We start from the raw sequence: 13,286 nt of genomic DNA, 5'->3' as shown, positions 1-13,286 counted from the left end.
TCTCTCTCTCATAACATTAGAAGAATCAGTATGCTCAAAACGGTGCTTTAATCCGAATTTCTTATCTCAAAGAAATTCTCTTTTGAGCTTCTATATTCAAGAATGTTTGCTCTGGGCGAAGAGAGAGAGAGAGAGAGAGAGAACTTGCCCATAAAGCTGTAGCGGGCGATGTTAATCTAGCCTCCAAGGCACAGTCTTAGTTTAACCAACCTCTGCCCCTTTCCGGTTACAAAAAAGCCCAAATTTATGATACCTATTTTTACAAAAAAAGAAAAATTTTTTTTCTTCTTAACAAACATCTGTGTGCACCAACCTATCATAAACAAAATCAAATTAAACTAAAGCCTTATCTCCGGTTTACAAAAATTTAAATTGCATATACTTAAATAAAAATTAAAACAATTTTTAATATCTTACTTTTAGTATCAATTTTCGGCCACTGTTCTTTGAAAAATGGCGGAGCATATAGTAAACCACGCCTTAAAGTAGGCGTTATTTTCTTTAAGTATACATTTTAAATTAGGCATGGCTTATTTTAAAATACGCCCTAAAGTAGGCGTATACTAATTTAAGTGACGCCTACTTTGGGGCGTGTGGTAATTTGTACCACCGACTTAAATAGGCGTTACCTAAATTAGTATACGCCCTCAAGTAGACGTTACTTTATTTTCCATACACTTTTAAGTAGGCGGGGCATACACGCCTCAAAGTAGGCGTCACTTTTTATTGATATACGCCCTTAAGTAAGCGTTACCTATCTTAGCATGACCCTTTAAATAGGCGTGGCTTATATTAAAACACGCCCAAAAAGTTGATGTTTCAAAATTATAATTATCTTAAACTAGGTGTGTCATAAATCAATATACACCCTAAAATAGGCGTGGCATAAATTAATATACACTCTAAAGTAGGCGTGGCATAAAGTAATATACGCCCTAAAGTAGGGGTTTCCAATTATATGTAAACGTTCTAAAGTAGGCGTTTCCAATTATAGTATAAGCCATAAGAAGGCGGAGCTAATATTAATACAAGACTTAAAGTAGGCGGAGCTAATATTAAGACATGTCCTAACATAGGCGTTACTTCAATTCTTATGCCCCTTAAAGAAGACGTTACTTAGTACATACGTTAATGTAGACGGAGCATAAATTAATACACGCCTTAAAGTAGGCGAGACATATAATAAAACATGACTTAATGTAGGCGTTACTCGACTTATAAGTCTTAAAGTAGGCGGTTGCTATTTTTAAGACACGCCTTCAAGTAGGCGTGAGCTAAACAAAAATTGGAGTAAATTAGTCAGAATTTATATTAATGCTTATTGTAGGCGTTACCTACTGTCGAATATGCCTTTTTAAAAAAGGCGGAGTTAATTCTAAGCCACGCCCTAAATTAGATGTTACTCTTAAAGGGTCGGGGCCTATTATGACACGCCCTAAAGTAGGCGTTACTAAATGTAGTATATGCCTTAAAAAGGCGTAACTAGTACTAATTCATGCCCTTAATGTAGGCATTACTTAAAATTAAAACTAATTTTAGCAGAATACATCCAAAAAAGTGATTTTTTTTAAAACGTATTCTTTTTCTTCTTGACAAATAAAATTGTGAATTAATTGAATTCGTGCAAGTGGAATATGAAAAATTATTTTTTGCAAAAAAAAAAAAAAAATAAGGAAACAAAATGTAATAACGATAGTGACTTGAATTTTAAAATGGGCATTGTGTGAATTTTAAGAATTCTACTCAGTGTTACGATGAATGGTGGGTGGCGTAATGATTGGAGGTGGAAGACACAGTAAAGAAGGTTAAAAGAGAGAGAGAGAGACAGAGAGAGAGAGAGGGGGGGGTGAAGGGATGCTGGAAACTTGCTCCATTAATCATGATTCTTTTTTTTTAGACTTCAATTCCACTTTTCTCTTTCGAATCTTTTTTCTTCTCTCTCTCTCTATCTCTCGAAGGGATAGAAGAATTTTTTTTTTTTGCTCTCTTCCTCGTTATACTAATTCTAAAAAGCATCATATGAATTTGAATTATGGTTTGGACAAAAAAATAAAAAAATTGAAGAATAGTTTTTTAATAGAGTTAAAATTACAAATAAGCGTGAAAAAAAATCCCCCCCCCCCCTTACAATTCAAACTTTTATTATAGTTTAACGAATATGATATTAAGGTATATAAATGAATACGCAAGATGTGTGGTTATAGTAAAAAAAAAGGAAAATTGTTCGCATAGCTGTAAATTACAATATCGAACAAAAAAAAAAAAAAACAATTTTTTTTTCTTTATTCTCGGAACAAACTTTAGGCCATTTAAAGGTCAATATTTTCTCGTTCAATATATTCTCATTAAATTTATCCTCTTTAGGGTGTGTAGCCAACGCTTGGAAGAGCTGTGTATACCATGTACACAGTAGTGTAAAAATGAATTCGCAATCCAGACTAGTATAGAGAATCATGTCTAGGTGTTTTTTTTTTTTTTTTTAAGAGAGGTGTAAGTTTTGCACATATAGATAGATTATTAACAAATATATAGAGTTACGTTAACTTATCTCCCCCTCCTTTCATTTTCCTCCCTTCATTTCTCCTGGCATTACGAACATAAAGCCAAGAGAGGAGTAATGTAATTTTGCATAATGGTGGGATAACTTTACTCTTTTTTATGAGCTGCTTAATGGCCCATTAAGCACGTCTTTATTACACTTTTTTTAAACTGAGTACCTTCTCCCAAAAAATAGCCACGTCACTTACATTACATACGGCAACACTTTTATTTTTACTTTCCATCTGAATTATAGAATTTTTCATTTCCTTGATAATTACATATTAAGACATGTCTTTAAGTAGAAATTATTATATTTAGTATAGATAATAAGATACGCGGAACATTAATTAATATACTCCTTATAGTAGGCGTGGTTATAATTAGGATACGCCTTTAAGTAGGCGGGGAAATAATTAGGACACGTCTTAAAGTAGGCGTTACTTACTTTGATATAAACATTAAAGTAGGCAGGGCTTTAATTTAATTACGCCTTAAAGTAGGCGATATTCAATTTAGTATACTCCTTAAAGTAGGCGTGATTATAATTAATATACACCTTTAAGTAGGCGGGGCAATAATTAGGACACGCCTTGAAGTAGGCGTTACTTACTTTAATATAAACCTTAAAGTAGGCGGGATTTTAATTTACATACGCCTTAAAGTAGGTGGTATTTAACTTAGTATAGCCCTTAAAGTAGGCGGGGCAATAATTAGGACACACCTTGAAGTAGGCGTTACTTAATTTAGTATAGGTCTCAAAGTGGGCGGGGCATAAAGTAATATACGCATTAAAGTAGGCGGGGTAATAATTAAGATACGCCTTAAAGTAGGCGTTACTTAGTATAAACCTTAAAGTAGGCTGGGTTATAATTTACATACGCCTTAAAGTAGACGTTACCTAATTTAGCTTTGAAGTAGGCGGGGCAATAATTAAGACACGGTTTAAAGTAGGCGTTATCTAGTATGAACCCTAAAGTGGGCGGAGTAATTAGTAAGAAACTCCCCCTATAGTGGGCGTTAGATAACTTAATATAAATCTAAAAGTAGAAGGGGTAATAATTTAGACACACCTTAAAGTTAACGTTAATTAAGTTAATAATACTGTGTCTTAAAATAGGCGTGACTTATATTGTGCTACGTTTTAAAATAGGCGTGACGTTATCTAGTTCACGCCTTAAAAAAGAGTGGCTTGTATTAAGATACGCTTTAAAGAGGGCGTTACCTAATTTAGAACAGATTTTAAAATAGGCGTGACTTTAAGTAAGACACGCTTTAAAGTAGGCGGAGTAATTATTAAGATACGCTTTAAAGTAGGCGGAGTAATGATTAAGTTACGCCTTAAAGTAGGCGGAGTAATTATTAAGATACGCCTTAAAGTAGGCGGAGTAATTATTAAGATACGCCTTAAAGTAGGCGGAGTAATTTTTAAAATACGCCTTCTAGTAGGCGTTACTTAATTTAGAATGGGTTTTAAAATAGTCATAAATTAATACACGCCCTAAAGTAGGCGTTACTTAGCTTAATTTAAGTTTTAAAGTAGGTGGGGCGTATATTAGGACACGCCCTAAAGTAGGCGTTATTTAATTAAGTTTAGAATTTAATTTAGTTTGTCTTCTTTATTAACTTGTTAATGGAGATAAATATATTTTTTTTCTGTTTTTTCATTGTTAATTCGAAATATGAGTAATTTGTTCATTTAATTTTCTGATGAGTTTTTATAGATTAAAAGTTCAGTCTTAATAACTTTTTTTTTTAAAAAAAAGTTTATCAGATGCCGTGACATAAAAAATTCCCTCTCTTTTTTTTTTGTTTGTGGAGAATTGTTCATAATATAGAATAAAGTTGATATCAAAATTGCAAAGTAAACGTTCTCCAATGGTAATTATCATGATAATTAAGTCATTTGTAAAGGGGAACATTTCCATCTAGATGCAGTTGGGAAATTAATCATAGATATCAGTTTCACGAGTAAGAGAGAGAGAGAGAGAGAAAGAAGGGTTGGGGAGGGGGTAAGAAAATATCTTGGGGAATATGTACAGTAACGATAACGGGGCAGGAGCCGAGGTGTCCCATAAATTCGCTAAACTTAACAAAGTAACACTTACGATAATTACCAAGGTACTCTGTAATACGAGAGCACAGCGCAAGGTTGTTGGATACTGCTTGTTGCAAACTAACGAAATTGTACGTCGACCCCGAATGACGTATAACTTCCTCTCTTCGCACAATATCGCCTCTCTCTCTCTCTCGCTCTCTCTCTCTCGCTTGGTCTCTCACTCCATTTCCTCTCGACCACAAAACTATAACCTATTAGGAAAGAACCTTTTAGTTACAAGAGTAGCGGTGGCAAAATGTACTATATAAATGCATAATCAATACTTCCTTACGTACACAGGAAATGGAATTTGTTTTTACTGACAATTAGATATTGTTTACTCCTACTTTGCGCCTATTTTGTACCTACTTTGCGCCTACTTTGAGCCTAGTTCAAGCCTAATTTACGCCTACTTTGTAACTACTTTGAGACTAGTTTGCGCCCACTTTGTTCCTACTTTGAGCAAAGTTCGACTCTACTTTGCGCCTACTTTGTCCCTACTTTGAGCCTAGTTTGCGCCTACTTTTTACCTAGTTTGAGCCTTCTTTGAACCTACTTTGAGCCTTGTTCGACCTTAGTTTGCGCCTACTTTGTACCTACTAACCTAGTTTGCTCCTACTTTGAGCCTTGTTCGAGCCTACTTTGTGCCTACCTTGAGCCTAGTTTGGGCCTTCTTTGTACCTAATTTGAGCCTTGTTCGAACTTATTTTGCGCCTACTCTGTACCTACTTTGAGCCTAGTTTGCGCCTACTTTGTAACTACTTTGAGACTAGTTTGTACCTACTTTGAGCCTAGTTTTCGCCAACTTTGTACCTACTTTGAGTCTAGTTTGCGCCTACTTTGTACCTACTTTGCGCCTACTTTGTCCCTACTTTGAGCCTAGTTTGCACCTACTTTTTACGTAGTTTGAGCCTTCTTTGAACCTACTTTGAGCCTTATTCGACCTTAGTTTGCGCCTACTTTGTACCTACTAACCTAGTTTGCGCCTACTTTGAGCCTTGTTCGAGCCTACTTTGTGCCTACCTTGAGCCTAGTTTGGGCCTTCTTTGTACCTAATTTGAGCCTTGTTCGACCTTATTTTGCGCCTACTCTGTACCTACTTTGAGCCTAGTTTGCGCCTACTTTGTAACTACTTTGAGACTAGTTTGTACCTACTTTGAGCCTAGTTTTCGCCAACTTTGTACCTACTTTGAGTCTAGTTTGCGCCTACTTTGTACCTACTTTGAGCCTAGTTTGTACTTACTTTGAGTCTATTTTTTACCTACTTTGAGCTTATTTCGAACCTACTTTGTACCTACTTTGAGCCTAGTTTGAGCCTTCTTTAAACCTAGTTTGAGCCAACATAAGACGTAAATTGTTAACAAACAAACAGAAAAGAATTTCCTAAATTTAAAAATTATTTCATAAACGAAAATAGAAATAGCTTATTTTCAAAAATAATTAAAAAATGATCAAGATTGTAATATTTCCGGAAATCAATAATATTTTTTGCGATTCTATGGTGAAAATGCAAGTCTATATGTAAATGTATATATAGATTAAGTCTGCCTTTTCCATTGAGAATATATATATATATATATATATATATATATATATAGAGTATATACGACGACATCGCTTTTTAGAGACGTAGAGAAAAAGAGAGAGAGAGAGAGAGAGCGAGAGAGCTAATCAGTTCGTGCTATCTTCTGGCGTCGCGTCCGCGTTCACGTTTTCCTTCCGCTATGCTGTCGACTTTGCTTTATCCCTATGAATTCGTTTGCAAGCACAAAAGGCCTCGTTTGCATCAGCAGAGAGGGCAAATAAGTACTCCACTACTCTCTCTCTCTCTCTCTCTCTCTCTCTCTCTCTCTCTCTCTCTCTCTCTCTCTCTCTCTCTCTCTCTCTCTCTCTCTCTCTCTCTCCCTCTCTCTCTCTCTCTGATATAACAGAAAATTTCTCCTCGCATAAAGAAGGGCGACGAATTGATTCAGTTATCAATTTTAATCTCGTTTTGCAATCATTCAACAAAAAAAAAAGCGAGAGAACAAGACAGAAACATGATGAAATCTGTATACACATCTCTTACCTATCGTATTCAAAGTATCAAAAGAAATAATCTCACTAGACAGCAGAAAATGGATAAAAACTAGTTTTCTTTTCCTTAAGATTTGATTAATCTACTTTATTAAAAAATTTACTACTGGCACAATACTGGCCCAATACTGGTGCTAGTACTGTACTAGTATCGTGCCAGTACTGCGCCAGTAATCAATTCTTTTTTAAGGAAGACAAATTTATCTTTAAATAAGTATTGTTTTCAAAAACTAACTACTGGCGCAGTACTGGCACAATACTGGTACCAGTACCACGCCAGTATTGTACCAGTAATGCGCCAGTACCACGCCAGTACTGTGCCAGTAGTCAATGTTTTTTTTTATAAGGAAGACAAACTTTTCTTTGAATAAGTACTGTATTAAAAATTAACTACTGGCGCAGTACTGGCGCAGTATTGGTACCAGTATCGTACTACTATTGTGCCAGTACTGCGCCAGTATTCCTATATTTTTTTGCAATAGATTATACTTAAAATACAACTAAATGTTAAATGTTAAAAACTATAAACGTGTTTTGGAGAAAACAAAAAAAAAATTTCTTCCAACATCTCTGTATTTATATCAATATAAAAGTTGTAGTTTACTAATTTGCGAACTTTGTCAAAAGCAAAGTGTGAGTTTGTTCGCAATACATATATATATATATAGTATATATAGAGAGAGTGGGAGAAACCACGAGATGCAATTATGATAAACGTAAGAGCTTCTTCCGCAAGGCTTTCAAAACCGCGTGTGTGAGTTCACAAAAGCCAACGTGCATTTTCCACCCCTTGCAAAAGGTGTGTATATGCTTTTATATATATATATATATATATATATATATATATATATATATATATATATATACCACATATACTTGTAGTTCCTTATTTCCTATTCTGCCTGTCTGTCGCTTCCGGTCTTTCATTCTGTGCCAAGATTAAAACTCACTTGACATACACTTCATTCTTCTTTTTCTACCTTGAAAGAGGAAAAAAAAGACAATAGAACAAAAAAACATTGAGAAAAATGCATTTAGAAATTTATGTTTTGTAATTTTATATTAGGATCAGATTGGGCCTACATTGGGCCTAGTTTGAACTTAGTTTGAGCCTAGTTTGAGCCTACTTTGTCCCTTCTTAAACCCTAGTTCGAGCCTACTTGGTATCTACTTTGTACGTACTTTGAACCTAGTTTGAGCCTACTTTGAGCCTACTATGTACCTTCTTAAACCGTAGTTCCAACCTACTTTGTACTTACTTTGAACCTTCTTTTTACTTACTTTGCAAGCTACTTTGAGCCTTCTTTGTACGTACTTTGAGCCTACTTTGTACCTTCTTAAACCCTAGTTCAAGCCTACGTTGTACCTACTTTGAACCTAGTGTGAGCCTACTTTGGGCCTACTATGTACCTTCTTAAATCCTAGTTCCAAACTATTTTGTACCTACATTGAGCCTACTTTGTACATACCTTAAGCCTAGTTTGTACCTTCTTAAACCATAGTTTGAGCCTACTTTGTACCTACTTTGAGCCTAGTTTCAGTCTACTTTGGGCCTACTATGTACCTTCTTAAACCCTAGTTCCAACCTACTTTGTACCTACTTTGAGCCTTCTTTTTACCTACTTTGAGCCTAGTTTGAGCCTATTTTGTACCTACTTTGAGCCTACTATGTACGTACTTTGAACCTAGTTCAAGCCTACTTTGAGCCTAGTATGAGCCTATTTTGTACCTACTTTGAGCCTACTTTGTACGTACTTTGAACCTAGTTTGAGCCTACTTTGAGCCTACTATGTACCTTCTTATACCCTAGTTCCAACCTACTTTGAGCCTAGTTTGAGCCTAATTTGTACCTACTTTGAGCCTAGCTTGATTCTATTTTGTACCTACTTTGAGCCTAGTTTGTACGTACTTCGACCATAGTTTGAGCCTACTTTATACCTTCTTAAATCCTACTTCGAACCTACTTTGTAACAACTTTAAACCTAGTTTGAGCCTACTTTATACCTACTTCTGAACTTCTTTGAACCTACTTCAGACCTACTTTAGTCTAATGTGGCCCTTCTTAGACCTAATTTGGACCTACTTTAGACCTACTTTGAACCTACTTTAGACTTACTTCTGACTAACATTGTACCTACTTTTGCCCTACTTAGAACCTAAATTGCGCTTACTTTGAACCTTCTTTACACCTACTATGGGCCTCCTTTGAACATACTTCGGAACTTCTTTAAACCTACTTAAGACCTACTTTGAACCTATATTGAACCTTCATTAAACCTACTTTGGACCTATTTTTAACCTACCTTATAGGCTAACTTCGGAACTACTTCGAACTTACATTAGACCTTATTTGGACCTACATTGAACCTACTTTAGACCTACCTGGGATCTATTTTAGACCTACATTAGACATTTTTCGGACCTATATTGAACCTACTTTAGACCTACCTGGGATATATTTTAGACCTACTTTAGACCTTCTTCGGACCTAAATTGAACCTTTTTTAGATCTACCTGGGATCTATTTTAGACCTACTTTGAACCTTCTTTAGACCTACCTGGGATCTATTTTAGACCTACTTTAGACCTTCTTCGGACCTACTTATACCTTCTTTAGACCTACCTTGGATCTATTTTAGACCTACTCTAGACCTTCTTCGGACCTACATTGAACCTACTTTAGACCTACTTGGGATCTATTTTAGACCTACATTAGACCTTTTTCGGACCTACATTGAATCTACTTTAGACCTACCTGGGATATATTTAAGACCTACTTTAGACCTTCTTCGGACCTAAATTGAACCTTCTTTAGATCTACCTGGGATCTATTTTAGACCTACTTTGAACCTTCTTTAGACCTACCTGGGATCTATTTTAGACCTACTTTAGACCTTCTTCGGACCTACATTAAACCTACTTTAGACCTACCTGGGATCTATTTTAGACCTACATTAGACCTTTTTCGGACCTACATTGAACCTACTTTAGACCTACTTGGGATCTATTTTAGACCTACTTTAGACCTTCTTCGGACCTACATTGAACTTTCTTTAGACCTACTTCCGTCTTACTTTGGACTCATTTTGCCCTACTTCAGACCTTCTTCGGACCTATTTTGAACCTTTTTTAGACCTACTTTAGTCCTACTTTAGACTCATTTTGCCCTACTTTGGACCCTCTTCGGACCTACTTTGAACCTTCTTTAGACCTACTTTAGTCCTACTTTGGACTCATTTTGCCCTACTTTGGACCCTCTTCGGACCTACTTTGAACCTTCTTTAGACCTACTTTAGTCCTACTTTGGACTCATTTTGCCCTACTTTAGACCTACTTCAAACCTACTTTGAACCTGCTTTGGACATATGTTTTACCTAATTTAGACCTTTTTTGAACCTACATCCGTCCTACATTAAGCCTTATTTTAAACCTATATTTGACCCTGTTTTTTGAATCTATTTTATCATAAAATAACCAGTAAAGTATCATCGATAAGCAATAATAGTAAGCCACATATTTTTACGTGGAGAATATAATTTTTAATATATAAAGTTTTACATTCGTGTCGCTGTCGTCGTCGTCGTCTATTTTATTATTTTTTTTTTCTGCTACCGGGAATAACCAACTTTTGATGAGTTACTGGCTGACATTCGCAGAACTGCGAATATCATATTGAAATGTCGATTGTAATAATGGGGGATATTGGAAAACAATAATTCTCATCTGAAAGGTATAGTATAGGCTGGACAATACTGAACATTATGGAATTCATATGATTCTAAAATCCAGAGGTTCAAAGTTATCGAATGAATTTGTCAAGGAAATGTATTTCTGCGCTTAGTACAATACATATATTATTTATATAAATTGTGTCTTTATATAGAGCGTATAGAAGAATTTCGAGAAAAAAAAATTTAAACAGCTTTTGAATAATATAAAAATATTTCAGATTTTTTTTTTTTTTTTTTTTTTAAATAGGTAACGTATGAAAATGTTTTTTGAATCAATTTTTGGAATTGTTACTCCTACTTTGCGCCTATTTTGTGCCTACTTTGAGCCTAGTTTGCGCCTACTTTGAGCCTAGTTTGCGCCCACTTTGAGCCTAGTTCAAGCCTAATTTGCGCCTACTTTGTAACTACTTTGAGACTAGTTTGCGTCCACTTTGTTTCTACTTTGAGCAAAGTTCGACCCTACTTTGCGCCAACTTTGTACCAACTAGCCTAGTTTGCGCCTACTTTGAGCCTAGTTCAAGCCTAATTTGCGCCTACTTTGTAACTACTTTGAGACTAGTTTGCGTCCACTTTGTTTCTACTTTGAGCAAAGTTTAACCCTACTTTGCGCCTACTTTGTATCTACTAGCCTAGTTTGCGCCTACTTTGAGCCTAGTTCAAGCCTAATTTGCTCCTACTTTGTAACTACCTTGAGACTAGTTTGCGTCCACATAAATTTAGAAAAAAAATGAAAATTTGTTACGGAATGACCCAAAAAAAAAATCCAAAAAACGGTTGTATTTTTAAAAAATATTAACGGATCATTGTAAAACTAAGTAATTGTGTTCTTTGCTATAAATCACATCCTTTAGAGGCAAAAAAAAAAATACAAAAATTTAGGGAACAAAAGGTACAATTATTACGGAATGACCTAAAAAAAAAATCTAGAAAAACATTTATAACTTTCAAAAAAAAAATAACTAGATCATTATGAAACTTGGTAATTATGTTCTTTGCAATAAATAGCTTTCTTTAAAGTCGAAAAAAATACAAATTTAGAAGAAAAAAGACATAATTACTATGGAATGACCCAAAAAAAAAAAATCCAAAAAACATTTATAACTTTTGAAAAAAATAACGGATCTTTATGAAATTTGGTAATTATATTCTAGGCAATAAATAACATCCTATAGAGGCAAAAAATATACAAATTTAGGAAAATAGCGCATAATTCTCACGGAATGACCCAAAAAAGAAAAATAGTAAATTTTTATTTTTTGCCCTCTAAAGAATATTATTTATTGCCTAAAATATAATTACCAAATTTTATATCGTTTTGATAATTTTTTTTTTGAAAATTATAACCGTTTTTTGGATTTTTTTTTTGGGTCATTCCGTAACAAATATACGTTTTTTTCCCCTAAATTTGTATTTTTCGCCTTTAAAGAATGTTATTCATTGAAAATTACATAAATACCAAGTTTGATAACAATTTGTTAGTATTTTTGAATGTTATAATTGTTTTTTGAATTTTTTTTTTTTTGGGTCATTCCGTAACAAATATATACTTTTTTCCTAAATTTGTATTTTTGCCTTTAAAAATGTTATTTATGACAAAAAACATAATTATTCAATTTTTTTTTATGGATTCTTTAATTTTTTTAGAAGCTGTAATCATTTTTTGGGTCATTCCATAATAAATTTTCATCTTTTTCACAAAATTTTTTTTTTTCGCCACTAGAGAATGTTATTTCTTTCCAAGAACACAATTACCAAGTTACATAAGGATCCGTTAATTTCTTTAAAAGTTATAACCGTTTTTTGGTTTTTTTTGGGGTCATTCCGTAATAAATTTCCGTTTTTTTCATAAATTTGTATTTTTTCGCCACTAGAGGATGTTATTCCTTTCCAAGAACACAATTACCAAGTTACATAAAGAACCGTTAATTTCTTTAAAAGTTAAAACTGTTTTTTATATTTTCTTTTGGGTCATTCCGTATTAAATAAACATTTTTTTTTTCTAAATTTTAATTTTTTTCGTCTCTAAAGAACATTAATCATTGCAAAAAACATAACTACCAAGTTTTATAATCATTCAGTAATTTTTATTGAATGATATAATTGTTTTTTTGGATTTTTTTTGGGGTCATTCCGTAACAAATATATACTTTTTTTCTAAATTTGTATTTTTTCGCCTTTAAAAAATGTTATTTATGACAAAAAACATAGTTTTTATTTTTTTTTTTTTATGGATTCTTTAATTTTTGTAGAAGCTGTAATCGTTTTTTTGGGTCATTCCGTAATAAATTTCCGTTTTTTTCCCAAAAAAAAAATTTTTTTTTCGCCACTAGAGGATGTTATTCCTTTCCAAGAACACAATTACCAAGTTACATAAGGATCCGTTAATTTCTTTTAAAGTTATAACCGTTTTTTGGTTTTTTTTTTTTTTTTTTTGGGTCATTCCATAATAAATTTCCGTCTTTTTCCTAAAATTTGTATTTTTTCGCCTTTAATCAATGTCATTCACTGTATTGTAATCTGTGGCATTAATTTATTTCAATTCTATAAAAATTCTCCAATACAAAAAATTACTTTAAAGAAAATTCTTCAAAATTCATACAAATAAACTTCGTCTCAATGAAAATTGAAAAAAAAAAATTTCTATTAAATGAAACTTCCAACAATTACTTTTTTTTTAAAAAACTTATTCATACTTCCCAAAAATAGCATTTAAAAAAAAAAAATAACTCATTGAATAGACTATATGATATAACCTTTTTGGTTTAAGGTAAAAACGTTGTAATTAAATTTGGATTATTTTATAATCCTCTTATGTCCTCCGTGCTATTATTGAGATAAAAAAA

The 13,286-nt window shown here is 33.5% G+C and overlaps 1 protein-coding gene across 8 annotated transcripts in view; it reads left to right on the top strand.

Moving 5' to 3' along the window:
• LOC127290152 (uncharacterized) overlaps window positions 1-13,286 on the top strand; it is a 134,070-nt gene that overhangs the window by 78,380 nt on the left and 42,404 nt on the right. The gene's annotated exons all lie outside the window — the stretch shown is intronic.

This window comes from Leptopilina boulardi, unplaced genomic scaffold, assembly GCF_019393585.1.
Source record: "Leptopilina boulardi isolate dan_hultmark-lab unplaced genomic scaffold, ZJU_Lbou_2.1 LbouV2_55, whole genome shotgun sequence".
Taxonomy (NCBI): Eukaryota; Metazoa; Arthropoda; class Insecta; order Hymenoptera; family Figitidae; genus Leptopilina; species Leptopilina boulardi.
Note: the sequence above shows the minus strand (reverse complement) of the source record. Positions and strands in the feature narration are given on the sequence as shown.